A 14677-nucleotide genomic window follows, 5' to 3' on the forward strand; every position below is an offset into this window, starting at 1 on the left:
TTCGTGAGACCTTCGTCGGACTCTTCGGTTTCTTCTTTTCTTTTCTTTTTTTTTTTAACTGTATACGCGCATAATGGCTGGTTTACATTGATCGTTGGGACGCGCGGTAGTAATGGGACGGTATTTTTTTCTTTTTTTAAATAAAATTGTTCGTCCCTTGTTCTCATGTTTGTTTTATTAAGAGGAAAATTTTTAGTGATTATTTGAAAAATCTGTCAATAGATATTACGTTATAAATGAGGTGATTAAATTTTATTGGAAATTTTGAAAATGGGAGAAAATGGACAAAATCAGCTTGAGGGTTAATTAAGTGTGGAATATCAATAGATATTAATTTTTGTTATATCGTAAATTTTCATGGAAGAATAGATCAACGGAGAAAAATTAATTTCATTCATTTCTTTTTACGTTTACGTTATTCTAAATTCGATAATTTCGAATTACCCTTTTTATTCTTTCGAGTTGTTTTCGCGTAATAAATAAATCAATCCATTTCTGGTTTAATGCTTAACAAAAAGAAAGGGAAAAAACTTAGATATTAACAAAAATGATCAAATATTTGTCTGCGACCAATATCCAAATGAACAGCACGTACGATACAGTGATATTCCACATTGACACGTGAAAGTTAGTCGTCCTCGACGAGCTGCTACTCGTTGGCAAAAAAATCGTATTTAACCCGAGAAATCGAAGTTTGAAGGATAATATATCTGCCCACATTCTCCAAACCCGATCTGCATATCGATTAGCTCAAACTCTGAGGCATGGCGATCATTCGAAGACGCGACTAATCGCGACTTTCACCCGTCCACGTAATCAAACGATTAACGACAACCTTCTTCTTCTTCCTTTTTACACCCATAAAAGTGCCAAATAAATCTTGCTTCAATTTCCCTCCAATCATCGAGCAATTCCTCGATGATTGTCATTGCGAAGACACTGTTCGATAACAGTGGAGAAGAGCCGAAGTTGAGATCGAATAAGTGTCCTCCCTATTTTATCGACTCAACTTTGCCATTCGAAATAATTTTCGCGTTCCAGCTGTGACTGGACAGAGAGAGATGCAAGTTGAAATCTGCACTGTTCCATCGAATTGCAGATTCTACCTAAAATTAAAACTTTGATCGATGAAAGTAATCATTCCTCTTAAGAGCCAGAAGAGCTTCCTTCTACGTTTCATAATCCATCTAACGATTGGAGGATCTATAACGCGTCCATAAACTAAACCGTGCAACTCTCCTTTCTTCTTTTCCGCCCTAATCTCTCTCCATCTCTATTCGACCGATCGTTTCTTCCTTCCACAACGGAGAGAGAGAGAGAGAAGGAAGGCAAGAGCGAGGCAGCAGGCAGCCTAGGCGTGTGAGTCATCGTGAGAGACAAGATCTCGAGTAAGGAGGCGGCCTTGATGCCGCAAAACAGTTGGTAATATCGGTACGGATCCATGGATCGCTAACTTCGATCGTCGTTATGCCGCGGCAATGTCGGTTGATCCTCACCGCCCCACTGACTTCGTCGAGCTTCGACAGAGGATCGCTCAACTGCGAGGATCGGAAAAAGGATCGCGTAAAAATATATTTGTTTGAGTATTGGCACGACGAAAGGATGAAAACTGATGGAGGAAAAATTCGATTGATCCTCTTGGTGGAATCTTTTTAGATAAATTGAATATTATTATCGTAGAAGAATATTGCGAGGGAAATATTGATCGATGAGTCACTCAGGAGCCTTTTTCTTTTTGATATTTTAGAAATAATTAGTTAATTAATTAATTAATTAATCTACTCTCTGCCACAGTTTGATACAACCAGGCTTTTAATCCAATTTATTACGAAAATTGACACGTGCAATACACGATTACTAAAACTTATTAGCTAAATGATAAAACCTTCTTTATCCTTCTACTAACCTTATTTTCCTTAATCTCTATTCAATACACGAGAAAATGTGGTATATTAAAAGAAAATTTCCAATTAATCCGGGATCAAAAGAAAGTATAAAGAGTGGAAAAGACAGTGTCACGTGAATGAAACGATGGAAAACTGTATCGAGATCGAGCATACAGGTATAGTTACTACAAAATTAGTTGGTTAATTTCATTCATAATTTCCACGAGCGGAATATGAAAACGTACGAACCCCTTCGATCAGGGAAGAGGCCCACCAAGGAAGCCAGGTCTTAACAGCTGCTCTTGGACTTTTTCGGATTGCCGGCCACATTTTGCAGGCGTTTCGCCTCATTTGTCGCGAGGGTTCGCGGGTTATAATGGCACTAAGGGTACAAGGAGTCTTAAAGCGAGTGCCAATTATCGCTCCTCCGCCCTGACGAACCTTTCATCCCTCCACCTCCCCCTTCGCCCATCCCTCCGCTCGCTCCTTTTTATTTCGATTTAACGGTAACGCGGAGGCAAAGCTCGCCGTGTTCATCCATTAATCGCGAGCGGAATGCGAAAAGTCATGGTCCGGGAAAAGGGAGGCGGCGGTTTCTTAAAATAAAATACACTCGGATAATTGAAGGGCACCGATCGCAAGAAACCAGAGCCGCCTTTACCTCGTTTTTTCCCCCCCTTCTCTCTCTCTTCTTCTCTTTCTCTCTTTGCTATAGGAGGAAAAAAGATACGCGCTGACCGGTTCACGAGATTTTCTGAAAATTTTAACGAAACGGAACGTGTAAATATGTTGAATCGAAGAAAGAGGGGAATCGATATTTTATTGAGATGAATAAATGAATTCTTTGTTCTCTCGTTCTTATCTTTAATATAATATCCCAAGAATATCGGGAATATTTTAATTTTTGGAGATTAATCGATTTTTTTTTCTTCATGAAATGAAACGAATGAAGGAAATTAAACAACGCTGTATAATTTTAATCGATGTGTGACTCAACGCTGATTAATTTCAAGATTCTAGTATTCAAAGAAAACCTTGAAATGACCTTGCACTTAAGAACTTCTCTATCAGAGATACGAGAAATCTTGTTTATTGTGTGTGTCATTTCATTCTCTTATCTCGCTGCTTTGTTTCTTGCTTGATCAATTGACTTTTAATTAAGTCTATTTCCTAAATGTGAAAAAAATAAAAAAGAATCTAATCCACCACAGTTTCACACCCCTTTATTCGAGATATTTTAATTCGTCCAAGGCGCCACGACTCCAATTTTTCGAAACTTTTTCGCCACGTTGCGTGGCTCCTCGAATGATCTCTTGATTCGAACGCGCCGTCCCAAGTTTTCTTCCCTCCTCTATGTTTCTCCGAGGACTCGCGAGGACGGCCATTTCTTGCGCCGTTCCAAGGGATATTTAATAGCCAGGAAACGTGTAACTTGGCACAGCGTAATGAGCACGGCCATCTTTTTTTGCGAGCTTTAACGTAACGAACGCGCCTTTCTTCTTTCCAAGACTCCTCGGAAGAAGGTTCCGGTACGAGATCTCTTCGAGGATGATGCCTCCTCTCTCGAGTTTACACGCGTTCCTATCCAAAAATCTTCCTTTTTGCCTTAATTTAAATCGTACTTCGGAGGTTTAAGGTTTGATTAATTATTGTAAACGCGTGATTTATACGTGCAACTTCATCCGAGGTGCAAGGTGAATACGACTCGTTTTTGCTTTATTAATATTTATCGAGTTTGTATTTTAGCGTTTCATAGGTAGTACGATATCTTAAATATCTGCGTTCTGTATTTTAATTCGTATTAGCATTTACGATATGACGCCCGAGTCTCGTGCATGCCAGCCTTAATGCCTTTCAGTGTGACTTTTAGCTACCAGGTATGTAAACCGCAGTATGAATTTATGTGCCAGTAATTTTTACGCTCGTTAAAGAGCGCTTCGTCGCGCTGCCTTTCCAACGTCGCGGCTCTGTCCGCGTAACACGCCTCTCCAAACAAACATATACCTCGGACAACGTTATACTCTTAACCGCTCTGCCGTCATTTTTTCCCCCTTTTTTTATCCAACCCAAATTCCAAATAGAAATTACCTCTAACGACTCTCGATAATAAATAAAAGTAAACTTGTCTAGACGAGAAAATGTTTAGAGGGCAATGGTGTAAAAAGAACTGTTACCTTAAATTTTTAAATTCCATAAACTCCACTCCTCCAACAATTGCCCGTAATAAATGATAAATCCCCCAAAGATCGAAGAGTTAAAAAAAAATTTGAAGGTTCGAACCAACTCTTCCAATAACCCCCCCTCCCAATAACAGATCCAATGACTTGCCCTCGAGCGAAGAAACAGCAAGAGAGATAACGTCGAAATGGTAAATTAAAAAATCCGAAGGTCCCTCCCTATATATATATATATACATATATAAAATCCCCAATAATAATAAACTCAATGACTTCCTTCATGAAAGGAGAAATAGTGTCGAACTAGTACCAAAAATGGTGCAAAAATCGTGCTGAAAAGCGCGGGTACGAGTCATCGAAAGCGTCCTTCGGCGCACACGGCGTTGACCGCGTGACTAATTTTTAAGAATTGCCCGCGATCCCATCGGCCGTGCATGGAGGACGCGCGCTTCGGTCCTTAGGACTCCCCTAGATGGCAGCATTTTTTCAGAGGAATTGGTGGCCACGAACGGATCACCCGGCAAGGATACGCTTCCTATTAGCGCCACCGTGACCGATCCGTATAAGGATTAAGGCGTATCTCGCAACGCGACCGGTCGTCGTTTCGCGAAGGCCACTTCCGAAATATAACCACCACCGATCGGGCCAATTGCGAGATGCAAATTACTCCACGACTTCTATTCCCTTTTTTTTTTTGAGTTTAAATCAAGTTGAAAAAATTGGTTTGCTAGGTCGCATTTGTAAATCCGTTCGGGAATCGTGGCCGAGTTTTTGGCTGGTTCGATCTGTTAAGGGATAATGCGAGATCCCATTTGCAATTTTCTTTGGTCGATTTGCATTTGGCCATTGCACAAGGGGATTTCAAGGATTTGGCATTCACTATTTCGTGAGGTGGTAGTAAGCAACGCTTGTAATTTTAAAATATTTATTTATTTCAAATTGTTTAGCATCGATTTAACTTTGATGTATCGTTGCTCGCTCCTCGATGAATTAAGTTTGAAGAAATATGAAATAGTCGCGCGTAAAGTATTGGATATTATTTTTTATATGTATAAATTTCTCTAAAAATTAGGTTAAAAATTTAAAACACGTAATAGGTGCAATTTTCAAAGTTTTTGAGAAAAAATTGTTGAATAGGTAATAAAACGAATGATAAAAAATGTCGAGCGAAACAAATAAGAACAAGATTTCGTTATCGGTTGACAGTGATCGCTCGATAAAAATCGTTGTTCCTACTACGAACCTCATGAAATTTTTATGAGATCTCTTTATTCTTGCTCGAGTTGGCATATCTGTAATGGAAACTCGAGCTGGAATCATTAAAGAGTGTACGATTATCCTTACATAGGTGTCCCTAGAACTGTTCACTTGCCGTTCCCGCCTCAGTAACGGCCACTTTGTTGGGTGTTTGCACCCACAGATCTTGTAACTACACTATTTATATCGAACTGCGACTGTTTTTTCCCCCTTCGCTATATTAGGAATGACGAACAGCGTATCGTATCTCCGACTAATTCAGAATCGCCATTTTTGGGTGACATGCGAAATGACAAGAAGATTTATCAAATCATCCGGTTGATCTGGTTGCAGATCGTGCATGCATCCGTTGAAAACTCTTTGTATCTGATCCTCCGACAAGAGAAAAAAATCGAAAGACTGTTTCTCTTTTCGCTGGATTTTAATTCAAACTCTTGTCACAAATAAATATACTTATATATGAAATATTCGAAATTTAAAAAAGTTCAAAAATAAAAAAATAGAAACCGGGTTTCAATCTTCAAATCTTGTCTAAATTTAAAAAACTTTCATCCTATATTAATTTTAAAGTATCCTATTATTTTCAAAAATAACTATGAATCTTAAACGAAATCTCGGTGAAATCTAATCGGTAATCTTGCATCGTTCAGATCCAATCGATAAACTCAATCCTGCCCTCTATGAACGAGGTAGAGAAGAGATACAAGTCTGGTCCCCACTGACGAGACGCGTCAAGGAATTCTAAAGGCCAGCTCGTTCCGGGTTGAAAATAATCGAGCACGGTCGCACGAACTTTCGACCTGCGGCGTATGCGCGTCCGCCAAAAGGGGAACGACAAAAAGGAGTGCGAACTCGGCATACCAGCTGGCCGCCATGGACCGTGCCGGAAGAAACTCTGTTTAGTATATACCAACCTCCACGATGTACCAAAGTTCTAAATTAAAGCATCGAGTGGCGGCAACAAGTGACATTCCGAGAATGACATTCCACTTTCTTGGATAGAAAGTATTGAAGCTGAGGTGCATCCAAGTTTTATTATTTTTTTTTTTTTCCATCACTTCGACTCGTTCGAAATTCTCCAGTTATCGTGTCCTCTTGATTTTGCGGAAATTAAATTAATTTTTGTATTCCGCGATTCTCGGTGGTGGCAGGTTTTTTATTATTAAAGAAGGAAGGTAAGAGAGATTCTAAAGATTCCGCGTGCATGCTTCCTCGTTCTCTTGCGTCGTTAAATATACATTCGATTCTTATTCATAGTTGATTAATATCGAATCCATTTTCTCAATTGCGTCGTTGTTCGAAACATTGCATCTTTATCAAAATGCAAAATGTAAATAAACTAATTTAAATGTCGTTTTAGACCAGAGCGCGAAAACTAATCAATTGGAATAGTATAAATATTTCAATACATCGTTAAACTTCGAAGAAAATTAAATCGATAATTCCAAATAAGTCTCTGTCCATATTATCTCTAATTTCGATAGATCGTTCGTATCTGCGTTCAAAAAAAAAAATATCAAAAATTAGATTTATACGATACGTCAGAAACGGAACTTTATTCATTTCGTTTAAATTAATTCTCGTTTACGGGGCGATCTCTCAAAGCGAAACAACGTAACCGTCTCCACGTTTCTCACGGCGTGTTCGCACAGCTGTGTCCGCCTCGCATTCATCATTCCATGCGTATCCCCCTTAACCATGAGGCAATAAGTTACTGAAAGCAGATCAAAAAGAAGCGTGGTGACGCACGCGAGTTGCTACACCGCCACACGATCCGCCTAATTAACATACTCCCGAACGAAGCAGACCGATTTAATATCTTCTTTTAGGTAACACGAAGCCACGGTTGGAGACCGGTCCGCGCCGTTTCCACTTGTCGCAGCGCCACGCCACGGCGAATAACAAATCAACGAGCGAAGTAAAAACGTCAATGGCTGTCTGGCACGGTACAACGAGTTAAATAGACCGGGCCTGTTTACGAACGTGTTTTTCCATGTATCGCTGACGTATTATTCGTGTCCACGTTGTGTCGCGCGTTTCCTCGTACCTTTCCTCGAGATTCTTGATACGATTTAATCTTTTCGATGGAGTAACGTACGTTTCGGTGGACAATTTTTTGGAGGTTAATTAGAGATTGAAAATTTCCAAAATCGAAAAGAACGGAGAGATTCGGTTTGAATTTATTTGCGACTCTTTTTAATTTATACAGAAGAGTGGTGCAGCGATATCGGCGTATCCTCCATGAAAGGTTATTTATCGTAATTATTATTTACAGCTCGTACACATACCCGTGACTCTTTACGTCCAATTTAAATTAATAAGATGACTCGGAGGATGAAAACTCTTTAAATCACGGAATAATGATACGTTATTATATTTTATTCATATTTACGAGCGAATGTTATGCACACTGTTACGCAAGCCAGCTTCTCTCACCGAAATGCTCCTTTAACCTTTCAATCTTATCAACGTCGCCGGCATCAATTATTCCAAGTACCTCAATTTTGTTTATTAATACATCGAGCAGGTTAGACGGTAAATAATTCCCAATTTCACGTTGTAAACCGGATGGACAAATTGGTGTAGAGGACTGATTCGAGGATCACGAGCGTCCCTTTCAACATGGCGGGTCGATTTCACGAACCGTAAAATCGCGCTAACGAGCGAGTTATCGTAAAATTTTTATTACGCGTTCGACGAGAAGGGAAGGCGAAGGCGCAATCCTTTTTGCATCTCACGGTTAAAAAAGGAAGGGGACGTCGTCTCGAGAGCGATCGTTCCGGAGATTTATGCTCTCGCTCTCGAAGGATATACCTAACGCGAATTTTGTGCACCTTATGAAACGGCCAGTTCCACGTTTACGATTGAAAAATTGCGACGTAAAACGAACAAATTCACGATAATCATCGAATGAATATACATCCGAGATTTAATCTTTCTGCAAATTTTCATTTCTAACATTAGGAAATAATCCTTTAACGATAACAAATTTGATATAATTGTACGAAAAGAGTCTTTTACAATCTCTCTCTCTCAAAAATCTAATCTAAATCGTCGGGAGAAACGAGAGAAGTCGGATCGCTTCCTTTTTTAAAAAAGATCACCGAGAATGGTCCTCGGCGAGAACTAATTCTAGGATTACCAGAGGCGAGTGTGGCGGAGGCTTTATACGGATCGACACGAGGACTGCGTCCCGAAATGGCGGGCCCAAGGTCCCGCACTTCCGCGTGTCCCTTCTTTCTTCCCCTCCCATCCCTCCTCCTCGATCCGCGGAGAGGTTTCGCGCGCCCGTCATCGAATCGGCTCTTCTCGCTCAGGACCTTCGATCGCCATATACGTGATCGGCAGGCGCCAACACGGCCGAGCACGCCTCGTGGTGGCGGGATGACGATCGAGCTCGATTTAATCGAGTTTGTTCCCTCGAGGTGACAGCAGAAATAGACTGGCGAACTTTAATCGTTTTGTTCCGCGTGCGGCGCGCATGACTCGAGCGGAATTCGCCGCTTCTTTCGGCCATCGCATACCGGATCGATGATGATAATGAGGTCGGCTGGACGAGAGATTTTCTCTCGAATCTTGTTGGGTGAACGATCGCTCCTTTTTGATTAAACAATTTTACGATTTTTCCAATTTTTGTTACGAAAATAATCGAAGCGATTGGGTGATCTTGTATTTAGTTTCATTATCGTCTTGTTTATCTTGTTAAATAAGCTTTTTAATAATCGCTTAAAAAGCTTGGATATATCGATAAATAATCCTCTTGCATCTTACTTGATTTTTATAGAAAAATTGAAATTCGTAGCTCCATTAACGAAATAAGAAACTGGATCATTGCTGGAAATATTAAATTTAGAAACCTGAAAGTGATACAAGAGAAAAACCTAACCTAAAAGGGTCTCAAATCCAGAAGAAAAAAATGTCTAGACCACTTTCGAGATACGGAAAATTGAAATTCGTAGCTCCATTAACGAAATAAGAAACTGGATCATTGCTGGAAATATTAAATTTAGAAACCTGAAAGTGATACAAGAGAGAAACCTAACCTAAAAGGGTCTCAAATCCAGAATAAAAAAATGTCGAGACCACTTTCGAGATACGGAAAATTGAAATTCGTAGCTCCATTAACGAAATAAGAAACTGGATCATTGCTGGAAATATTAAATTTAGAAACCTGAAAGTGATACAAGAGAGAAACCTAACCTAAAAGGGTCTCAAATCCAGAATAAAAAAATGTCGAGACCACTTTCGAGATACGGAAAATTGAAATTCGTAGCTCCATTAACGAAATAAGAAACTGGATCATTGCTGGAAATATTAAGAAATTTAGAAACCTTGCTAATAAAAACCTGAAAATGATACAAGAGAGAAACCTAACCTAAAAGGGTCTCAAATCGAGAAGAAAAAAATATGGAGACCACTTTCAGATTTCCAGGACGAATCGAAGGAAGGAACGGAGTTCAAAGCAATTATTGGATCAAGTGTACACACTTTCCGCGGGTTGGCAGGCATGACCGAGTGATTTGTCGAAGCGAGACTGGTTGCACGCGATGGATTTGCGTGCAAGAAAAGTGGTCTGCGCACCGAATGAAAACGGAAATGTCGTCCCGCCGCTCGATACTCGTTTGCATTTATTATAGTTCGAGCACACGTTTATACGTATATATATATAGGTTATATCGCGCGACGAAATCGAGGCGTGTCTATACCGGCGCGTCGGCATGCATCATCGGCGTCAATCACGACGCAACACGACAGTCCCGATCGAGTGCATGCAAATAATAAAGGATATCGTCAGACGTTTAATTAAACAAACACGATACGGGCCGTACGTGTCGCGCGAATCAATTTTTTCCTTTTTCTTTTTTTCTCCGTCTCAGCTTGCTCCAATTAGATCAATCTTATTATCACGATGCGATTTGAAATACAGTCAGAATGGAAAAAGAATGTTTGTTTCGATTTTATAGTAGAATTTTTAAAAGTTCGAACGAACGGGGTTGGAAAAGAAAATCGAAAACTTGAGGAATATCGTAAAATAATAATAATTTCGAGTCGTATCTAACATCGTATCGCGGTGAAACCAGGATTAGATCGTTATCTCTGCTTGTATTAAAAAATTCAAAGAAACAGATAAAATTGCCCACAGATATATAATAACAGGTTTGTGTACTTACGCTTAACACCTTCAACGACCAAATATTCGCGTATCCTCGTATCTTTTCAACATGCAATATTCCTACCGGCTTTCGATACAATCCTTTATCCACGTTCACTCCGTGTTCCGGATCTCCTCTCTCTCCCCCCCCCCTGAAAAAAAAATCGCACGAATCAGCTTCCTACGATCTCCCGAGGAACCTGTTATTAGCACACACCGAAGTCTGGTAGAAAACTGGGTCTTCGATGTCGACATCCGGCCCCGGTCACCAGATTACGATACGCTTAGAAATTGTTGCCTAAAAAATTCCGATCGCCGTGTGGGCCGGCAACATGTTTGTCAGCGGTTCCTCGCCGTAATCCAGAGGTATGCGTACAGCGTGCACACGCGGTGCCACCGCGATCCGCGCGCCATTGTTCCGTCTGTCAATTCTAATTGCACCGACTTACGCCAACGATATTCATTGAAATCTCGCTCGCTGCCTCCACGCCATCGTCAAAATGCGTGGTACACGGGCCGGGCGTATTAATCATTTTCAGGCAACCGGTCGCCAAGAAATTCGTGCCCCGATGAATTTCATCGGAATACGCGTTGCAATCGGCGATACGATCGCTTCGGATGGATTTCTTCTTTGGCCGAATTCTTTTTCCTTTTCTTTCCATCACTTACTCGATGCGAAGAGAAGAATTTGGATCGCAACGACGAGAATTTTGTATCAAAGAAGTAATTAATTTTAGAATTGTAAAAGGGAAGAATTTGTTAATCATAGGTTGGATTTGTTTGTATCAGCGACCGATTAGGTCTGTTTGATATTTCACGAGCAGCATAGTTGTGAGTATATTAGTAGGCGAATATCGAAACACGGTTGTGCAAATTGAAAATAAATTGAAACGAGACTGAGTGAATTACGAGCTCGAAGGCGAACGTGTAAATCAAATTCGTGCGCTCCCGGACGAAAAGGGAGCCCCTTTCTTTTAATTTCATTTTTCATTCGTAACCTTGTTGCGAGCGTCACGCTCAAAGCTTCCTTCGAGACGTTGCAATTTACCGCATCATCAATAAAACTGCATAAAGGTTCGTTACGCGAGTACGTGTCGACGTGCAACAGCGATTATTATTAATCATCCATCTCCATGTACATTTTTAATTATAACTTATCGCGTACAATTAAAACCATCCTTTCCCTTAAACTTTTATTCATAATTATTCGTCTCGATTGATCCTTCTTTCGAAAGAAGACCAATCTTTTTTTCGAAATATCACACATTTCACTCGTATTATACTTGCCATCATTTTTAAAACAAATTTTCCTCTAATTATCATCATCCTTAAATTGTACGTCTTATATTTTGACCAACGAGCTGTAAAGTAATATAATATAAAGAATTTCTATCTCTATATTTTATATCTCTCGAATATTTTGCGATTATTCCAAAAAGAAAAAAAGGTATTTTATTTAACCTTATCGAGAAATTAAATATTCAGTTATAAATACCTTTGGAGGTTTGGATAAAAATTTAAAAATGGCCGCCTTTAATCGCGGTTTCGCACGAATCGACGATTTTCTCAATGGACCCGCGTCCTCGAAGCCCTCTTAACCAGCTCGTTGTCCGAGTCTGAAGAACTAACGCCACTTCTGCCGTTCAGACAGAGTCGCGGGCCGCGCCATTAACTTCTCATTAGCATCGCACGCTGACACTTTCCACGAAACCGCGCTCAGACCATTCAGCTTTCCTCGTCGACTGCATTTTCGCCGGTGGATAGCTCGGGTCAACGTTTTAATTGGAAGGTCGTGACCTCGCGACCACGGAAGTCGGTGTGCTTTATTAACGCATTGCGACGTGTATTCTCTTCTATTCGGTCACACCGAATGCATCTCATCAAAAATTGTCTCCCCGAACCCTATCAGCGTTTAAAATGCTAGTCCTATTGAGAAAGTATCGAATTGATCCAAGTCTTAAACGAATTTTTTCGAGATCTTATTTTCAATTCTACGATGCGATGATACCATCCTTTTCAAGGGGACAGAAATGAAATCGGCAAAAAAGAAAGAAGAAAGAAAAAGTCTTGAAAAGAATCCCGAAAAATCAATCAGAGGAGAAGAAAGAGATTACTTTTTTTCTTTCCTATTCAAAATGTGACATCGACAAAGAGACGATTAGCCGCGATTAGTAAGTAAATACACGACTCTTTGACAGAAATAAAGCGACTGTTGGTTCTTTCATTCATGAGTTACACGGTCGCCCTGTTAGCGATTGTAAATTCATGAGTGTGGGAAGGAGAGAGAGAGAGAAAAAAGTAGCTCGTCGAGCATCGCGATCGCCCGTTGTTTGCAATTTCGTAGGCCTTCGCTCGAGCAAGGACCCCCAAGGTTGTCGGTTCTTTCGACCGATATGGAAAGCACGTAACCTACTACGAGCCTCATCCTTTACCGCCTGTCATCGACGACCCTGACAGTCTCTCTCTGTTCTCCGGAGAACTACGACCTCTTCTGTTCGAAACAACCAAGTCTGCGGAAGATCGAATTGCTTCTTTGAAATTTTTTTTTCTCGAAATAATATGTAAAAGAATTGGATCAACGATTTTAAGAATCAAATTCGAGCGGATCAATTTCGAATTCTCTGTAATTTAATAGGATTTAATGTTCCTCACCCGTCGTATCTTTATTTAACGCTATATTTCGAGTGGAAGAAATGTGTATCTATAAAACAATTCACCAAATTGCAGTAAGCTTATAGGAACGTCTGTCGTCCAGCTGTGGTTGATTAGCGCTAGCATCGACTCCAGAACAACTTATTAACCGCGATTAACGCGGAGTACAGTAATAACGTCCACGTATAATAACTGTTATTCTCTCTTTTACCGATCCTTTTGTGCAGAACGTATTATTATTGCGCTCGGAATACATTATTACTTCTCCCTTCGAATCTCATTTTCCAATGGAAAGTATCACCATTGATAAAAAATTATTAACGTCACTATTCCCCAATTCTAAGTTTCCCCTAGGGATAACCCGTTTCTAAAAATCCTTAATCTTTCCCCAAATCGACGTAACCTGGAAATGAAGGAAAAAGAGAATAAAAAATTCGCGATCCGAGAGGTTTACTATCCATTGGTTGCAGGCGGGTTCGCAATAAACACCGATAACATATTATGATATAAAAGCTAGCCACGATTCGTATTTTCCACGGCTCGATTCGTGGGAGAAATAATTTTCGCGTACCGTTCTCCCAATGATCATTGGCATGATCTGGTGTATCCACGATTATTTGCATATCCCATGCAATTTCAATATTCTATTTCATCTCGTGTGCGTGTACCACATCTGGCGTTTCGAGCCAAGTATTACAATCTCCTTTGGGCGCAAGTGTGATTTCTAACGCGACATCACTTCCGTTGCGCGCGGATTATTGGAAAATACAACTTCGTCATTGTTTATTGATCGTTAATCCACCGAGTTATGGAGAGGGACGAAAGGTGGAGAAATCTTTTGCTTTTAAGAAAAAGTTACAATTACGCCAGGCTTTCTTTTAACCGAGTCACATAAATTCGTAAATTTATAAATCGTAAATAAAATAAAGTATCGATTCCTAGAAGGAGAACACCACAGTGGTATCTTTCTCGACGATCGAAACTTAGATTAGAAAAATAATTGAACAGGTGAAAGAAAAGGCATCTTCTCTTGAACAAATTATAAACTATCTCGTGTAATTTCAAGAGAAGCATAACACTTGTGCGACGTAGAAAAAGATATTTTCGATCTGACGACAAATCGACGTCAACGACCTTACCGTTAATCGACTTAACGTGATAATAGGCTGAAGAATCGTGCCACCCTTACTTCCTCGAGAAAGTTCGATTCGCCGGCGCAAGGAAGTCCGTTACATCGAAGAATCAAGACTTTGACTCGAAGACCTACGACGGAGCACAGTTCCTCCTCCCTGTACACGCTATCGCTCCGTCACGACCGTGAAACCATCTTTCATCTGCATTGCTGATGTGTCTATCCGATTATTCGATCGTCTGCAACTCTTTTTATATTATTTATGAAACTCCAAATCTCTCTATTAAAAATTCCAACGCCTCGATATCTTCTTCTATGTTTAAAGAATCTTGAGAAACGTCTCGAAGTTGCAAAGAGACGAGAGATTCGGCGAGAAGAATAGCATACCCACTCATCGATGCAGCCGTAAGTTTCTTCCTCA

Source organism: Apis cerana, linkage group LG7, assembly GCF_029169275.1.
Source record: "Apis cerana isolate GH-2021 linkage group LG7, AcerK_1.0, whole genome shotgun sequence".
Lineage (NCBI taxonomy): Eukaryota > Metazoa > Arthropoda > Insecta > Hymenoptera > Apidae > Apis > Apis cerana.